This window comes from Dermacentor albipictus, chromosome 5, assembly GCF_038994185.2.
Source record: "Dermacentor albipictus isolate Rhodes 1998 colony chromosome 5, USDA_Dalb.pri_finalv2, whole genome shotgun sequence".
NCBI classification, from domain to species: Eukaryota; Metazoa; Arthropoda; class Arachnida; order Ixodida; family Ixodidae; genus Dermacentor; species Dermacentor albipictus.
Window position 1 is genome coordinate 132,723,807 of NC_091825.1, and position 17,451 is coordinate 132,741,257.

The 17,451-nt window shown below is 47.6% G+C and overlaps 1 protein-coding gene across 2 annotated transcripts in view; it reads right to left on the bottom strand.

The window, feature by feature from the left end:
• LOC139060093 (glutamate receptor ionotropic, kainate 2) overlaps positions 1–17,451 on the bottom strand; it is a 636,178-nt gene that overhangs the window by 541,964 nt on the left and 76,763 nt on the right. The window lies entirely within an intron of this gene.

Sequence of the window (17,451 nt, forward strand, 5' to 3'; positions counted from 1 at the left end):
CAATCGCACCTGACTTAAATTTGGCGGGGTAAATGATGTAAATGTATTGGCTACAGTAGTGTCTAAACATGAAGGTAGTGATGTGCGTACTACCGATGAATCAGTCAGTATAACCACTGTTGAATAATTTGAAGGAAGTTAATTAATTAATTTAATTATGGGTTTTACGTGCCAAAACCATATTCTGGTTATGAGGCACGCCGTAGTGGAAGACTCGGGAAATTTTGACCACCTGGGGTTCTTTAACGTGCACCTAAATCTAAGCACACGGGTGTTTTTGCATTTCGTCTCCATCGAAATGCGGCCGCCGTCGCCGGGATTTGATCCCGCGACCTCGGGCTCTTGAAGGAAAGTTTTCGAAGAGCTAAGATAAAGGCTGATAGCTCAGCCAGAAATATGGGCGCGAAATCCGGAAGACGCAACGCATATGACCGGGCCAGTGACTCGGAGAAGATACCCACACCCGCTTTCTCCTCACGTATTGATGTATCAGCCGCGATCACAATATCTATTCCCAACTGCGTTAAATGAACTTGTAGCGTGCCATTTAAATATGTAGTGGGCAGGAGCTTGGTATCTGATAGAAATATGTCATCAAATTCAATTTTTATATTAGGCAAGGGGTTGTCTGGACAAATGATCTCGCGTACAATAACGTTTAGTGGATTTAGCTCAGCTTATATGAACAAAACCTGAGGTCTATGCAAGCAGGACCAATTCCCATCGAAAAATGCCTTCATTTCACTAATAAATACAAATTGTGATCGTCCCAAAGAAGACTCATAAGTGTTTGAATGCGGATTTACTGTTAGAATGCCGAATCAGCAGGCAAGAGTAGGCAGTCGTGCTTCTTGATATAAAACATTGTTAGCTACAAATTTCGGGTAAATCAAGAGAATTCCGGAGGGGCTCCCGTGCTAGAACCGGGGGGTTAATTTTGCATGTTGGCCCACCAGAGAATAGCAGGCACCCAAATTCCAGTATCGGTCGAACATACAGGCGATAAATTATCATTAGAGTATCCTTTAGTAGCCCAGCGCGATGCCGGCCTAGTCTGCTTATCATGCCAACAGCACGTGCTGCCATAGATTTAACATGATCAACGTGGTTTCGCAAGCTTAGTTTTGCGTCATATATTACACCTAGATCTTTGATAAAATCAACTTGCGGAATTATTTTCTGACGATATTGGAGAGAGAAATCAAGAGTTACATTCAATGGAAACACAACCAAGCAACTTTTGTTGAAATTAAGCGACATTCGAATATCTGCAATCCAAGCTTCAAGCGTTGCTAAGTATGACTGCCATGTTTTTTGTAATGAGTGAATATCCCTCGCAGACGCAAAGAATGTTGTGTCGTCTTTTGCATAGACATATACTTGTACGGTGTTGCACAATGGAATTGAGCTTAATAAAACGTTAAACGAAATAAGAGAAAAGACAGATCCCTGGAGAACTCCTCTTGATTATATTTTTGCATCAACAAGCCACGTTAAAAACAATAAAGTTTCCTATCCCTTAAAAATTCATACACCCGATTTATAGTATATGGAGGAAAACTCATGCTATTTAACGCGTTAAGGAGTAGGACATGCTCTGCGATGTGGTATGCTTTCGCTAAATTCAAGGGTCATTAAAGCTGCGTACTGCCGCTTCTGTCGAGCAAGCTTAATGCGTCCCTCTAAATCCACCTGTGCGCACCATATCGAGCATCACGGTCTAAATTCATTCGGACATGGGCTAATAATGTATTATCATTTTAAAATTTCATGATACCAATGTGCAATACCCTTTCTACTGATTTTATAACATTCGAAGTTAATGCGATTTACCTTATATTATCTACATTCATTCCTTCTCCTTGCTTTTTAAGCAGGGGGATTATTTTTACGAGTTTCCAATCAGAAGGTATCCATGCATTCATGAGGGAGTAGTTGTTGTTGCTGCTGCCTGACGACATGGCTCGCGCCTACGAGGGCGATTGGCCACACTGGATAGATTGAAATGAACACCCAACACATACCAGAAGGGTTAAAGGCGAACATTTAGAACGAATCATTTGGCAATTACCTGACTTTGAGAGTACCTATACATCAACTAGACAAAAAAAAAGAAAATTAAACTGAAAAGCTCAAGAAAAGTAATAACCATAAAATTAAATGTCCCATGGTCGGTACCCTATCAGCGTAACCTTCCGGATGCTTCAGTGAACTTGTGCAGAGCACTAATCATCGAACCATGGCTTGTGCCTGATTGACAGGCACCAATAGACAGAATGTCTGGTGTTGTAAGTGCTAAACCTAGTTTTCTAGTTTGAAATATGAGGAACATTTTGCGAAAGCAGGATAAGCGGCGGCAAGACAGAAAGAAATGGTCTATAGTTTCTGGTTCATTACAAAAAGAGCAGAGGTTAGTTGCTGACAGATCAGATCTATTAAGGTAAAAAGGAAGTTTGGGCCACCTGGGGTTCTTTAACATGCACCTAAATCTAAGTACATGGGTGTTTTGGCATTTCGCCCCCGTCGAAATGCGGCCGCCCTGGCCGAGATTCGATCCCGCGATCTCGAGCTTAGCAGCCATAGCTACCAAGGAACCACGGCGAGTGAAATTATGACGGGAGACGGAAATTGATTAAGATGATCTTGAAGGAGACCTTCAAGTATGCGCGCGGGAAGAAATTTTGTGTGTTTTGGAAAAATATCATCAAAGATCAGTTTTACCTTGAACGAATTAGATTTTGGAGAAATCGGCAGACGAACTTGAAGTTTCGATAACATCCCCAGAACAAAAACAACTTGTGGCTGTTGGGAGTCGGATGCTGTTGTGGCTGTTGCGAGTCGAATGCGGATTTCTAAATGAACGTAAGCTAACGATGTGGAACACTGAGGCCTAAATCCTATTTTTCTTGAGCTAAGAATACCATAAGAAGAAGAGAAGTCATTGAGCCGGACATGGATTACTCTTTCTACAATTTTGACTAGATTCGAAGCAAGGGCAATTGGCCGAATGTTGTCCGAGATATATCCCAGGTATTGATCTTCAAGTAAAAGCACGATTTTTGCAATTTTCCAAGACGTAGTTATTCATGTATATTGTAGTGAACAGTTAACTATATTCAAGAGTCCACTTGGGAAAGAGTTAAGCAATAATTAATTCACAGCATAATCATAACCCGCGAACTAGCTCATGCGTTCGTCGTCGTCGTCTCCTTCCACAGCTGCCCCATTGCCGCTCATTTCTTAAAGGGGTACGACCCATTCATACGCGAGAGGTAACTATCGTCATCATCTTCAACAGCAATAACTATCATCATCATGAACGGATCGAACGCCATCGTCTTCTTCCGCGGCTGGCTTCGTTGCCGCTCATCATTCCAGCGTGTAATTTCATTTTACAGCAAAGTTGTTTATGCTGACCCTGTGCCGTTGTTGTCGGACTTCGCTAAAACTATCGTCATCACCAATGGCTCGAGCATCATCTTCTTCCACAGCTGGCTCCATTGTCACTCGTCATTCCAACATAGAACTTCTCTTCTGTCGCCGTATTGGGGAGGCCGCGTTTACGGGAGTATGATCCACTGCTTGAGGGGGCATGAGCCATTCATTGTCTTACGTGACGGAGGGATTTGATTTTGAAGCGGTTTAATTTTGACCAATCGCAAGCGGCAACGCCGGGCGGTTGCTGCTGACCACACCACCGAGCAAACTCGAGACATCGAATACAAGCGACAACGGCGGACTGCGGGCATACCGTCATTGACGTCGTTCTCTCTGTCGCAGCCGAACGTGTGTGTAACCTCACTGAGAAACACAAAGACGTCAATCGTCAAACCAATCCAACCAATCGTTAAAACAATTGCAGTGCCCGCATCTCGAGTGGTGGGCCTTGCGCCCAATATACGGAGCTTTGGATTAGTGGTTCCGCACATTCCATCACAGCTACAACTATGGGAAGACCACGAGTAGTGCGTATACTCCTGAGGAAGAAGCTGCCTAACATGAGCGTCAATGAGGTTGGCTCGTGAACGGGCTCGTCGTCGTAATGCCTGCCTCACGCGCATAAAAAAACAAACACTGATGGAACCGCAAAAAGAAAAGTAGTCCTAAAGCATACTCAGCAAGCGAACCCAGCAAAAGTGAAAATGAGGTGGAACAATGGCGAAACAAAAGATTTACTATATAGACTGCTTGGGAAGTTTTACTTACATGGCGTAACACTCAGTGTAACTAACCTAGCTTCGCTGTTCGACCATCTTCACGGACTGGAACTTCACGGACTGGCGATTTTTCTCTTCTGTCGTCGTAACGGAGAGGCCACGCTGTTTTTTTTGTTTTTTTTACAGTGTTGTGAACTATTGCTTAAGGGGGTATGAGCCATTCATTGTCTTACGTGACGAACGCATTTAATAACAGAGGTGATACGACAATGTGTGAGCATTTCTATCATCCCAATGACCACTGTCCAGGACAATAAACATGTTCGTACCTCTGTTCAAAATCCTTTGTCACTACCTCTGTGTCATGTGCTAAACAGCTTCGCTGGTCCTCCACCATCACAGCCCGTGGAATGACCCATCATTTTTTTCTCCCTCTGTCTTTCTCTATCCGTTCTGCTAAAACGCTGTCTGTGTTTAAAGGCGCCATCCGAAATACCTTCGCCATTACGAAAGCCGTTTCGAAAGTTACGCTTCTCTCGGATAGGTCAAGTGCCGTGATATTCTAGTTAGTTATTTACGTTTGTACATCTATCATTCCCTTTCGTCTACTGTAACACCTTGCGCGCTTGCAGCAGCCATTGCGAGTATAGTGAAGCGAAGGCAGTAAGAGAAACGTCGATAGACTTATCTGCCTCTAACCGCTAGTGCTCTTGACTTTCTTTTTCAAATATCTGCGTAGGAAAAGCTGCCAAAGTTCTTTCAAGCATTTTTTTTATGTTTTGGAGTTTTCTTGTTTGAGGACCTGCTGTTGGAATAGAACGCTCATGGCCTTTTACTACATTCGGCCTGCACAACCAGCTGTGGAGTTGCTTTGCAAAAAAACTATTTGAAACGCGAGTAAATATATAGATATATCGTTAACCTATTATTACTTATTTAGCAGAAGTCGGCTTGCCTATGCATGCTTCTCTTCCACAAGTAAATTTTCATATGCAACAATCGTGTGGCGTCAGATTGCAAGATTTGTTGCAAACGTTCGACTCGCAAAGCCAGATGATCTTTTACCGACGGCCGCAAGAGACGTTTACCTAATTCAGTCATTAGCTGGCGTTGCATAAGAAAACGTCACAAGACTACAAAATCTAGCCACCATTTCGCGGAGTTAAAAAATTGTGTTAATCGCTGAAAAGGTGGTAAATGTAACCGACGACTTCAATGTGGAAAAGACAAAGACGCATTTGTCTCGGTAGCATTTTTAATGCAATACAGCCAATTATTTTTCCCGTTTCTCAGTGTAATCAGCTATACTTTATTTTACGTACTCCCTATAGAGCAAGCGTATACGGACCACGAATTCCGCGATAACGCCATATTTTTTTTTTCTCCGCCTAAGGATGTAACTTGAAAGTGAAAACTATAGTCCAAACTCGGCATTACAAGCTTGCCTGTACACGCGTTCGTGCGTGTGACTCACGAATTACGTCCAGTCTTTTTTTTTTTGGCGATCTTGTGGTCCGTACACTTTTGCTCCCGGGTGTATGTACTAATCCCAACGTGGACGAAATACATTTACAGATGGCAGCCGCAAAGAATCCTTCTTCAATTCTGAAACGCACAAGGCGAAGCCATCAGAGATCACCCCATTCTCTGAGCACACAGCCACGACCGCATCGATCGCATTGTTCGCTTCACGGACGGAGTCGTCTTCACCCCGACACTCGCGTTAAATCGAAAGCCAGACACAGCGCCGAAAGGGGTTAGCAGCCAAATTGCTCCCGGAGGCTCTCCTCTGCGAGGGATCAGGGGAGGCGCGAAGACGGACGAAGAAGAACAACAGCCTCGATCTGCGGACGGAGAGAAAGAAGCTATAGGTGTGAGACGAGCTCAGGCGAGACAATAACAAGCAGAACGGGCAAATGGAAGTCTCGGGCCCAGTTCGAGGAAAGCAAGAGCGCAGCCGCACGACAACAGCGCGAGAAGAACGAAGACAGAAGCAAAAAGCCGTGAAGAAGTGGAGGGGCGGTTCCGTTCGCCTTCACGCCCGCCGATTCGAGTCCTCCGCGACCGCAGGCCATATCGACCTCGCCTCGCTGACAGGGCGCCAATTAGTGGCCGACAGGGGGCAGGACAACCTGTGGATATCTCGGTGTCGGCGGCGACTCTCGGCTGGCGTGTGTGGCGCACGATGTGACAGACTCGGTCACTGAGGAAGTAGTGGAGAAGGGTGATTCAGTTCGAGGAGAGAGGGGAGAGGGAGGGAGAGAGAGAGATGGTCCGTGAACGCAGAAGGGAAGGAAACAAAACAAGAAATATCGCAACAGTGCTTTTGAATTCATTTCTCGCGTTAAGTGAGCGAAATGAGCAGGAATTTCTTGGGAATAGACTTTATGCCATCTGTCGGCCCGGACTAGGAGGAGGGCCAGGTGTGCCACAGTCAAATTTTGTTGTTTGTAAGAGAGCTACATTTCACCTGATTTCAGTACGTAGTAAATAGATAGCGCGATACTCTTGATTATTATATTTGACTTTTGATATCTGATATGACTTTTTTTTTAGTACGAACTCTGGATTTGTTTTAAAGGTTTCTTGATGTCATTGAATAACATTACAAGGAGGAGTGATGCTCGCCAGCGAAATGCGACTTCGAAAAAAAATCGGAAGTTAGCATCAGTTTAAAACTAGGCCAGAACTTAGTACCGCAGATCGCGGTTCTAAGTTCTGGCTTGCGATAAATTGGGAGGATTGTGACGTCTCCACAGCTGAGCGCGCATGTGTCATGGGCCACCTTGCGCACTCTCGTTTGTCAAGGTGACTCTTTATACATCTCGCATCTCTTGGACTTGCGATTTCGTGCATACGGTAATGCCCTGGCGTACCCTCAACACACGCCAAGTTTTTTTGTTAGATACATCCAAGGTTGGTGAAGGCCTCTCCTATGATGCTGTAAAAAAAATGCGTGACCTATGGTGGGATCGAACCTCCGTCCTACAGAGACAGCAGCCCAATGCTCTAACCCTTAGGCCTCGATCACCCGCGGGCTTCTCCCGTGCCAAAGTCGCTCTTTTAAACGTCTGGTGTGTGCGTTACGTGCCGGTGCCTCACATTCACCCCTCGAGACAGCAGGCACTTTGAGAGGAAGGTGACGCATTCAAAGGGAGTGAAACCCGCCCATTATGCTGTCGCATTGTTAATATACGTTGTGGGGGTGTTCAGCTCACTTTAGTAACATGACAGGACTCCGAACCATTCGAGAATGAAACGCTGTAGAATAAAAAAGTGTTACAAACCAAATAACGCAGTCATATCTTAATAACAAAGAGGATATGTGTGCTTTCTGTAGCATGAGGTGAAACATGTCGCACAGGATGTATAACTTGTTTCGGTGTTGATACACCTCTTCGCAGGTCAGGGAGTGAGCCTTGTGTGTTCGGCAATATCCCCGTGCTCTCTTGCTTTAAGACAGTTTATAATATCCAGGTTTCTGTGTTCGAACATATTCTGGACGGACACAATGAAGTCTCTACGAAGGCCTGGGTACTCCAGTACACCTTCGAACTAATTGAATAGTTGGAAATTATTCTTGTATTAGTGCTTCTCCGTTTAGCCAGGGTGAAGTAATTCTTCATTCAAAGCAGAGCAAAGCCTTAATGGAGTTACACCACACGAGAAATTATAGAACAGTGCTCTTACTCTGTGCTCTCTACTGAGAGTCCTTAAAATTTTGCCGTCGTGCAATTGCATGGGATGTTGGAACGGTTCCCCATTGGTCTACAAGGCCTCGCCTGCCTTTGTGGCCGTCAGGCAGGGAAAGCGGTTTACGTTCGAGATTCTTCATCATGGGTCAATTTCTGTTTCCCTTTCAACATACGGGACCAAGGCGTCACAGACTTTAAAATGCACAGCTGCCCCTTGACGATGTGTCCGAGAGCCACGGTATGCGCAAACGCTTCCAAATTGCTCGTGGCGAGACAAGACATTGTCGAAACAGAGACTGAAAGCGAATTGCGGGGCATTAAAATTTCGACGGAGCGAAAAGAGGAAACGTCACAAACATATCTGCGATAATAAGTAGTAAGAGCATGGAGAGGCAAACAAGGACGCACGTAAAATTTAAATAACAATTGGCAGTTTCATTAATATGTATTATGCGCGGGCACAGCGCTCACGCAGCAGCGGAGGGGAGAACGCTGTCCTCGCTCCTCCACCGAACCGATTCAGTGGAGGGCGTCCACTTCGCGTCGTCGTTAATGCAGCTTTCTATGCAGTAGCCAGCCTGTTTCTTCCATTCTTTCCCCTTCTGTCAACTGTCAATACGTTTTTAAACCGAAAAATAGTGATTGCAACGTCATGTACTGCGATGGACTCCAAGGTCAACAAGGTGTGGATAATACTTGCTACAGCGATTGAGATTAATGCTAGCTTATCTTTTAAACTTACCCACACGACGTTTTTCTGTCTTTTGTTTATCCTTCTCCTGTCAAAGCATGTGAGCGAGGAACATTTATCGGGTCATACGAAACAAAAGCGGCAAACCGAAACCAAGGTGTAAAGTCAAGTCGAGGTAGAACTTCGAGGAAGAGGCAGCGCAGACCCAGTTGCCGGCGCTTCGACACGCGGGTAGAAGACAGGCGTTAATGAGCGCTAATCACCCTCAAAGGCCACCCACCACGTGAATTAATTATTTATCGAACGTCGCCGGCCCTTTTACCATCCACTACGTTCCCACTTCCGTTACCTCCTCATCGATCCACCCATCCGAACAGTTTGCACTCCCAAAGCCTTCGCTCACTCGCTCACAAACAGGCCAGCTCGCCTTGGAAGACGACACACTGGAGACAAACGCGGAAGCATGCACTGAAGCCTGCGCTCAGGACGCGTGAACCAACGCGTACAAGAGTTTGTGCTTGTGTGTTCGTTTCTTTCACTTCTTTCTTTGAAGAAAGAATAATAAAGAAAACCTTGAAGCGATATACTAAAGGGAAACACGAAACCAGCTTGAACTGATAAAGTATACTTTCCAAACTCTATATTAATGAACTCTACTGGGGAACAGCACGAAAAGACGAAGGACAAGAAGGGGAACACACACCAGCGCTTCACATCAGCATGTACCGACTAGCTCAAGCCGCCACGGTGTTGCCGTCTATATTAGTGAATTGCGTCGCAATTGGTTGATTACTACAAGAGAAAATAAAGGCCCCAGTTCTGTATCTTGAATTTTGGGATGGAACCCCAGTGCCGGTTTACGTCAAGGTGACGCCACAGATTTCAATGTATTATTCTCGTATGTGGACCGTTAGGGTTCAGCAAGAGCTGTTTAAACTTACAACGTTCAGACTTGGATCATTTAGAATTTGATGTAGTCCATCCTTATCGATACACCTTTATATACAGGCCCGGGCAGACGTCGTCAAGAGTCATGACGCCACTACTGCGAGTTGGAGCTGGAACTTCACGGTGGCGACTCCACTCGTCTTTTGTTTTTACATCTTTCCTGGCTTAGAATTTCTCCTGTCCCAGTGAAAACGGGCTTTGTTAGCCCTTTCGGCGTTACTGACGCACCTGTATGCTTCCGTATTTCTGTTCCACTATGTTTCTTTTGGCATTCCTTTCATCAAATAGGAATGTGCATGAAGAACCCACCAAGAAAACATTTGCCATTATCCGTGTTACTGTTATTACTTTTTCTTTCATTTCTGCAGAGCCAAAAATAAGCCTAATGCTGAAAAAATTGATACCGAAATGGTTAACATCACAGAGGCGTAATATGATAATGCAGCTCGACTTATTTGTCTCTTTAACGTCTCTGTAAGTTACTTAGAAGCCCCTTAGCTGGCACTCCACCAAGTTTCTGCTTCCGCAAGGACTTCGCACCTCCGAGCAAGAAAAGACACTGATGAAAACCAGGTGCCAGGATCTACGCTATTCGACAACCAGCCTTCGCCGGCTGTCTTGCAGATAATAAGGCAGGAAAATCTAATTGACAAGCATGTAGCAGAGTTTGTACAGTACAAGACAACGTGTGAGGCAGTGTGACAACACAGGCACGCCACTAAAGGTTACATAACTCACGAACAAAGTTAAGCAATACCGTTTCTTCAGTCACCGCTACAATTCTCAACTCCTTTTTTTTTTTTTTCGGGAAGCACTTCCAACGCTTGTCGAGCCGCTCAAACCATTGCTCCAAGACCCGGTAGCCGCCAGTTCAGACCAAGTCGAAGGCGTCTCGCGATCGCTCAGACAAATTCATGCGCCCACGAGCGTCACAAGCTAATCGGTCATCAATTTTCACACACGCGCATGAATAGGCCAATAAAGTAACAGCTATCTTCAAACTCTGATATCCGTGTGTTTAATCCTCACGACCATTAACATCATATTTCACGATGATAGTCGATGCATGTTTGTTTTACTATTTTGGGCACTTGAACTCTGACGAGTGAAAAAAACATGCGTTCGACAGCTTATCCCGGAAACCGTTCCTCAGGTGTAGGCAGGTGCAAGTTACCAACGCCCCACAAAAGGTCGAAGTCAACGCGTCTTGCCGTCCGTAAACACGCATTCGAATCGTCTTTGCTAAAATACTGCAAACTTACAGCGCACTAGTGACTTTGCTCTTTTAACCTTTCACTGCTGCTGCGACTTTCATCCAGAGTTCCCAAACGCGGGACATCATTCCGGCGTATAAATATTCCCATTGAAAGAAACATTCGCGAATGCTTATTCGCCCCTCTTCTGAATGACTGAGAGTTCTGATCACGCATACGACGTTTCCACTTATCATGGAACCTCTGAACACCCCCCATGGTACGCAAGCAGCCCCATTAATCCGCCGACGCGATCATTTTTCTATGCATTAAGGCCACTAGGCACCCGACCCCTGACTGGGGCTGTGTTCCAGTATTCGCCGTAGATGGCTAAATAGGTAGCAAAAGTGGACAGCGGCCACACTAAGCGTCGTTCCAACTTTGACGGAGCCTGCAAAGATGAGAACTTCGCGAGAACAGCATCGAAGTCATCGAAGTCTACTTTCCTGTTCAAACAAAATGGAGGTTGAGCAGGCTGCCTGAGAGTTCGGTGGAAAGTCCGTGTGGGCTCAAAAAGGCCTAACCAGGCTTCTTTCTGCGCTTAAGGTAAACCCCGTTGTGCTTTCCGTGTGTTCTAACTCGCGAAGTACTTAAAAATAGCGTTGGTATTTGTTTTTCTTGTATATGTTTTTTTCTTTGTCGCATTCTCAAACGCATTCCAATACTTGAAACCAAAGCTGCCTTTCTAGCCGCCAACGTAGAGAAGTTCCAATGCTGCCGAGAATTGTAACACACGTCGAAATGTTCCTACCCAAACCTTTACAGGGAAACAAGTCGCTGCGTTGTATTGTCGCCCTTTTGCCTTTTCGTGCACGTGTTTGCGCGGCGTGCTATACTTGGTGAAAACCGGTGCCGCTTGCTCCACTCAATGGCTGCCGCCAAGCATCGCTGAAAGTTGCGTGATGGTGTCCCTGGAGCGGTTTGAACGCTAAGCGCGCGCGTCATCTTTCCCATACGGCTGCGTTTGTCGCAATGCACGTCCTTGCGCGTACGTTTATTCGTTGATTTCTCTCCCCTTTGCTAACCCGTACAATTCTAGGGCTGGACGTGTGTAAAGCGTTCGACAATGTGTCACATGCTTCAATACTCACAAATCTAGCCCAAATGAATGTCGGGAAGCGTACTTATAGCTATGTTACAAGCTATCTCAAGGATCGCACTGCAGAAATACATTTTGGGGACATTAAAAGCGAACAATTTCAATTAGGTACAAGGGGCACCCTTCAGGGTGCGGTCCTCTCCCCCTTCCTTTTCAATGTGACCATGCGAAACCTGCCTCTATTACTGGAAAGGATCCCGCATATCAAACACTCCATCTATGCCGATGATATCACCATCTGGACAAATAGCGGTTCCGATGGAGAAATCACGGAAGCATTACAAGCGGCCGCGGATACCGTACAAAATTTTGTGCGACAGAATGGTCTAGCGTGCTCGCCGACAAAATCGGAGCTTCTCGTCATCCGTGATAAATCAACCAAGCACCCCACCGAAAGGGACACCACCTCCCCTATACGAGTCAATATGGAAGACGGCCCAGTTCCGCCCGTACTGACTATAAGAGTCCTGGGAAATGTTAATTCAACATAACACCCATAATTCTGAGGCGATTGCCCGATTACGGACGACAGCCCGCCAAATATGTGGCCTAATCAGACGAGTAGCCACACGACACCACCGTATGAAGGAGGCTGATATCTGCCATTTGACGCAGGCTTTCTTGATCAGTCGCGTCGTGTATTCCTTCCCTTACTACCACCTACGCCTTTCTGACAAGGAAAAAGTTAACAGCGTCATTCGCACAGCTCATAAACCTGCCCTTGGTCTCCCGAGGTATGCGAACACTGAACGATTACTTGAGCTAGGTATATACAATACCCTAGACGAACTCGTGGAGGCCCATAAAACAGCCCAACGTGAACGACTCTCCCGCACCGCAACTGGCAGGGTTATTCTAAGTAAACTCGGGCTGAATCCCGTTATGAATTCAGCAGGAAGAACAACATTACTCGGTGCGGTCAAAAGGCGTTTGGTTATAAAACCGTTACCCAAGAACATGCTCTCTGGGAGACACGACAAGAGGCGGTCTGCCAGAGCCAAGGCCCTTCAAGAAAGGTACCAAAGCAACCAGCACACCGCTTATGTCGATGCGGCAAAGGAAAATCACCAAACTTACGTAGTGAGCGTCGTGACCGGAGAGGGAAGTATCCTCAACGCCGCGACCATAAAAACAGCGTCCACCGTGGAAGTGGAAGAGACTGCCATTGCTTTGGCCATCATGAGTCCCTCCGTGCAAACTATTGTAAGCGACTCCAAAAGGGCAATAGTCAACTTTTCGAGAGGCAGCATGGGCGTCTGTGCAGCGCGAGTCCTACGGGACTGTAATAATGAAAACACTGTTGAACTCGTATGGGTCCCTGCCCATTCGGGGAATCAAGGGAATGAGGAGGCGCACTGGGTAGCCCGAGGTCTAATCAACCGGGAGATGTGCCCCTCAGACTCGGATCCCATGGATGAGGCACCGACGACATACCACGAAATAACAAACTATTACAAGCAAAAAAGGCGAATCTACCCGCCTCCAAACGCAAGCCTCACGCGAGCGCAAGCCTAGATCCTGCGTCGAATCCAAACTAAATCGTTCCCCAGTCCACATTGGCTAGCCATAATTACCAACGGGCAATGGAACCCAATATGTCAAAATTGCACAAATCAAACATTGGCTACCCAAAATCACATTCTTTGGGGGTGCGAGGGCTTACCCCCTCCCAGGTCGCTCCTGCCAGCTCCCTCACAACAGACGTGGGAAGAGCTGCTCAGAACGCCGGACGTAAAAGTACAAAAAGCCCTCGTTGCCTGGGCCGAAAGGGTCGCTCCTCGTGAGGGGCCATCCTAGGACTCGGGCCTGCCAGAACATCACTGAGCAGAATTTCAATAAAGTTGTTGCCACCACCTTGCTAACGCTCCCCGCGCTTCGTGCGCGCGTCTTGCTTACACATGAATCCCTTCTACGTTCTGCAAAGAAACCACAGAAAATCGTTATCAATATACTTTGCCTAGGCTCTGCATTGCTGTTCTCGTTGATGGGCATGTTTCTATTGCTAACGGCACATGGTACGTCAGTGCCACCTGTGTAAAAATGCGGTCATACTTAGACGTTCTGTGTTGCAGCCGTGGGCTCCCTCAACTGTATAGAGGCGACGAAATTGCATGAGTCGACATCGTCGCCGAAAAAGGCCCACTGGCATGACGTCAATGTACCGAGCTTCTAGGCCACGTGGTGGGAAAGGTATTGCAGTAAAACACGTTGTGGGGCCAGTTGGTGCATAGCTTTCAAAAGGCGAAGCGCCAATAGTGACGACACAAGAGAAGGAATACAGACAGGACAAGGCGCTTCCTGTATTGGTCGAGAAAGGGACCCTTAATTCAGTGCACCTGCTTAAACCAGGCCACGTGGACCAGACGGAGAAAGCGTCAGCCGCGACGAGACCGCAGTTCGGATTCACCGTGATTTAGTGCCGCTCTGACGACATGCACGTATACGAGAGTGCGTAGATACACCCTTCGGGTGGGGACGGGGCGGGTGCAGGGGGGCTGGGGTTGGGGGGAGAATGCGAGCGCAGAAGCGCGTGCTCACTTTTCTGCGAAAGCGATACGTGCGGCGAAATCATCGACTTTATTGATCCGCAATTCCTGCGCGCACCTGAAGCTGACGGTACGCGCCAGCTAGCGCATCGCTTCGATGCGCCCGAGTGGTCGGAACGCGCAACGCCCTCGCGTTAGGGCCTGCCGTGCTGAGCTTACCCAGTTCCTTCCACAGCGTGCGGCGGTGCGTCAACACGTCGCTGCCACGGATCCCGAACACCACGCGTGCCTTGCTACCGACACGCAGCAACTTCACCTCTACGCGCGCAGGAATGCCCCGACGCCTCGACCTATGCACTTTGCCCTTGGCTTTTTCCAGCACTTTCCATTCAGGCGTAAAGCAGGCATCGATTGTGGAGTTGCTGGGAGGGGAAGGGGGTTGTTGAAGCGGGCGCGAATTTCATCATTTGTTTGACCCCAGAGAGAGAGGGGAGAGAAAGAGAGGGAGGGAGGGAGGGAGGGAGGGAGGGAGGGAGGGAGGGAGGGAGGGAGGGAGGGACAGGAAAGGCAGGGAGGTTAAGCAGATGCACGTCCGGTTTGCTACCCTGCACTGGGGGAAGGGGGGTAGGAGGATGAAGAGAGAGAGAGAGAGAGAGCAGAGTTTCGCGCACAGTGGAAGGTTCGCACTGAGTCTACACGCGGTTCCCAAGACCTGTCGACTTGAGGTATTTCAAGAGCGCTTTCGTGGCCTTCTGTGCCATTGGCGCGAACGGCCAAGGGTCCAATGATCTTCATTACGGAAAATGGTCCAGAGTCCAGCTGGTTCAGTGCTGAACTTCGCGCTCGACGTCGTACTGGGGACAGACACATAGGATACGTTCAATCGTTTCTATGGTTCCGCAAGAGTCGCACATGGGCGTATCCCCCACTCCAATGCGGAACGAGTTGGCCTTCGCAAATGCCACCCCGAGCCAGAGGCGGCACAATACTGTCGCCTCAGAGTGGGAAATCTTTTTATGGCTTTTGTAGCTTTAAGGATAGATCTGACCATGGATGCCCGACCAGTTCCAATCCCCTTATCAAGAACCGACGCTGCAGGACAGCTTCATATTGTTGCTAAAGCTATGACCCACAAATACTGGTCTTCTCCCAAGGTCCCGAAGTGTGGCCCCCTGTATTTGTCTTCAATTCGTGTAGCTCTTTTCTCCTATCATCATATTCCTTGCAGTGTTCCCTATCACATCTCTTGCACCAAAAAGCCAATCATTTCATTTCACTGGAACTTTATCCAAAGCAGGCTACACGTTTAGTGAGTTAATAGGCAAAAGCTATTAAGTGATTCCAGTGGGACGGAGTGCAAAATAGGATGGGAAAGAAGAGGCAGCAAAAGCTGTGGCTCTTAAATGTAAGTCTTTCGTGAGCCGCCGAGTCTGCTTTCTGCAAAAGTAATACGGCCCTGAAATCCGTATTACGTAGTGTTCCAATGCGCTAGCTCTCATCAGAACAACTTTGCTCTTATTGTGTGCGGTCGGTGTCAAAGGTTACGGACCAGCGTATGTGAGAAAAAAAGCTTAATGTTTCCGCAGCCTGAGAAAGGAGCCTGTTGCAAAATTCCACAGTCCCTACTGGCATATGCAAGAACCGTGGCACAGCATGGTTTTGCTGGCTGCCGTTAAAAACCGCTCGTAAATTCGACGCTTTCTCACATACCGCGGTCCATAAGCTTTCGAGGCCTACTATAACCGCGCATAATTTCTCAACCAATGTCTTAGAGGTTACGCTTGTTACTTTCTTACTTTTCCAACAGGACGAGACAGCAGGGGCAATACAAACTAAGCGCGGACGACAAGAGAAGTGAAGAACCTAACAAGTACCTAAGCGCGCGTGAGAACGAAAGGGCAGCTGGAAAAACGTCTCAACAAAAAGGGGGGGGACCGATTTGCACAAAGCGCACGTTTTCGATGTCCCACATCGGGTAACGCATTCCAGCCCAGCGCGGCGGTCAGCGCCGCGCCACCGCCGAACAAAACGAACCCGCATCGCACTGTTGGCTGCGGGGGTGGGTCACGTGTTGGAGGAAGAGCGGGAAAGGCGATCGGCAAACACAGCGGCCCCCGCGAACGATGGCCGGAACGTGCCGGGGTTCGAAAGGGGGTATAGACCGGTCGCGCCGGGGCTACCGACAGCGCCCAAGGCACGGAGTCGGGTCTATGCTGCGAACGCAAGGATACGGGACGTTGGACGCAAAGAAAAACGTAAAAAATAATAAGAGCGTTTCTCGCCGCGTCCCTTTGGCAGAGCACGTGGTGCTCGTTACCCGCCGACGTTGCGAGCGGAGTTGATGTTGGAATGGTCGTTACAAGCAGGCACCGCTAGCAAACATGGGCACGAAAGACAAAAGAAAAAGGGGGGAGGGGGGGGGAGAAACCGAATTGGAGAAAGACGAAAGTGAAAAATGTGCGGGCAGCGGGCCCGGCGTTGTCTGAGAAAAGGCCGGCGCTTAGGAAGGCTCGGTCAAAACAGTTGGTCATTTCCCTCGGGCGCCAACAGGTGGCTGAAATGACAGCTTTGGTTTGTTCTCTATGGGAAGTCGTCTGTTGTTTCTCGCCCATCCTAGTGAGTTTTTTCTTCTTCTTTTTTCGTTTTGGTTTGATTTGAGAAATGATTCTGTTCGGGATACGAAGGCAAGCTCTACAATAAAGTGAGTAATCAAGGTTCCATCCGATTGATTGATTGATTGATTGATTGATTGATTGATTGAGTGAGTGAGTGAGTGAGTGAGTGAGTGAGTGAGTGAGTGAGTGAGTGAGTGAGTGAGTGAGTGAGTGAGTGAGTGAGTGAGTGAGTGAGTGAGTGAGTGAGTGAGTGAGTGAGTGAGTGAGTGAGTGAGTGAGTGAGAGTGAGTGAGTGAGTGAGTGAGTGAGTGAGTGAGTGAGTGAGTGAGTGAGTGAGTGAGTGAGTGAGTGAGTGAGTGAGTGAGTGAGTGAGTGAGTGAGTGAGTGAGTGAGTGAGTGAGTGAGTGAGTGAGTGAGTGAGTGAGTGAGTGAGTGAGTGAGTGAGTGAGTGAGTGAGTGAGTGAGTGAGTGAGTGAGTGAGTGAGTGAGTGAGTGAGTGAGTGAGTG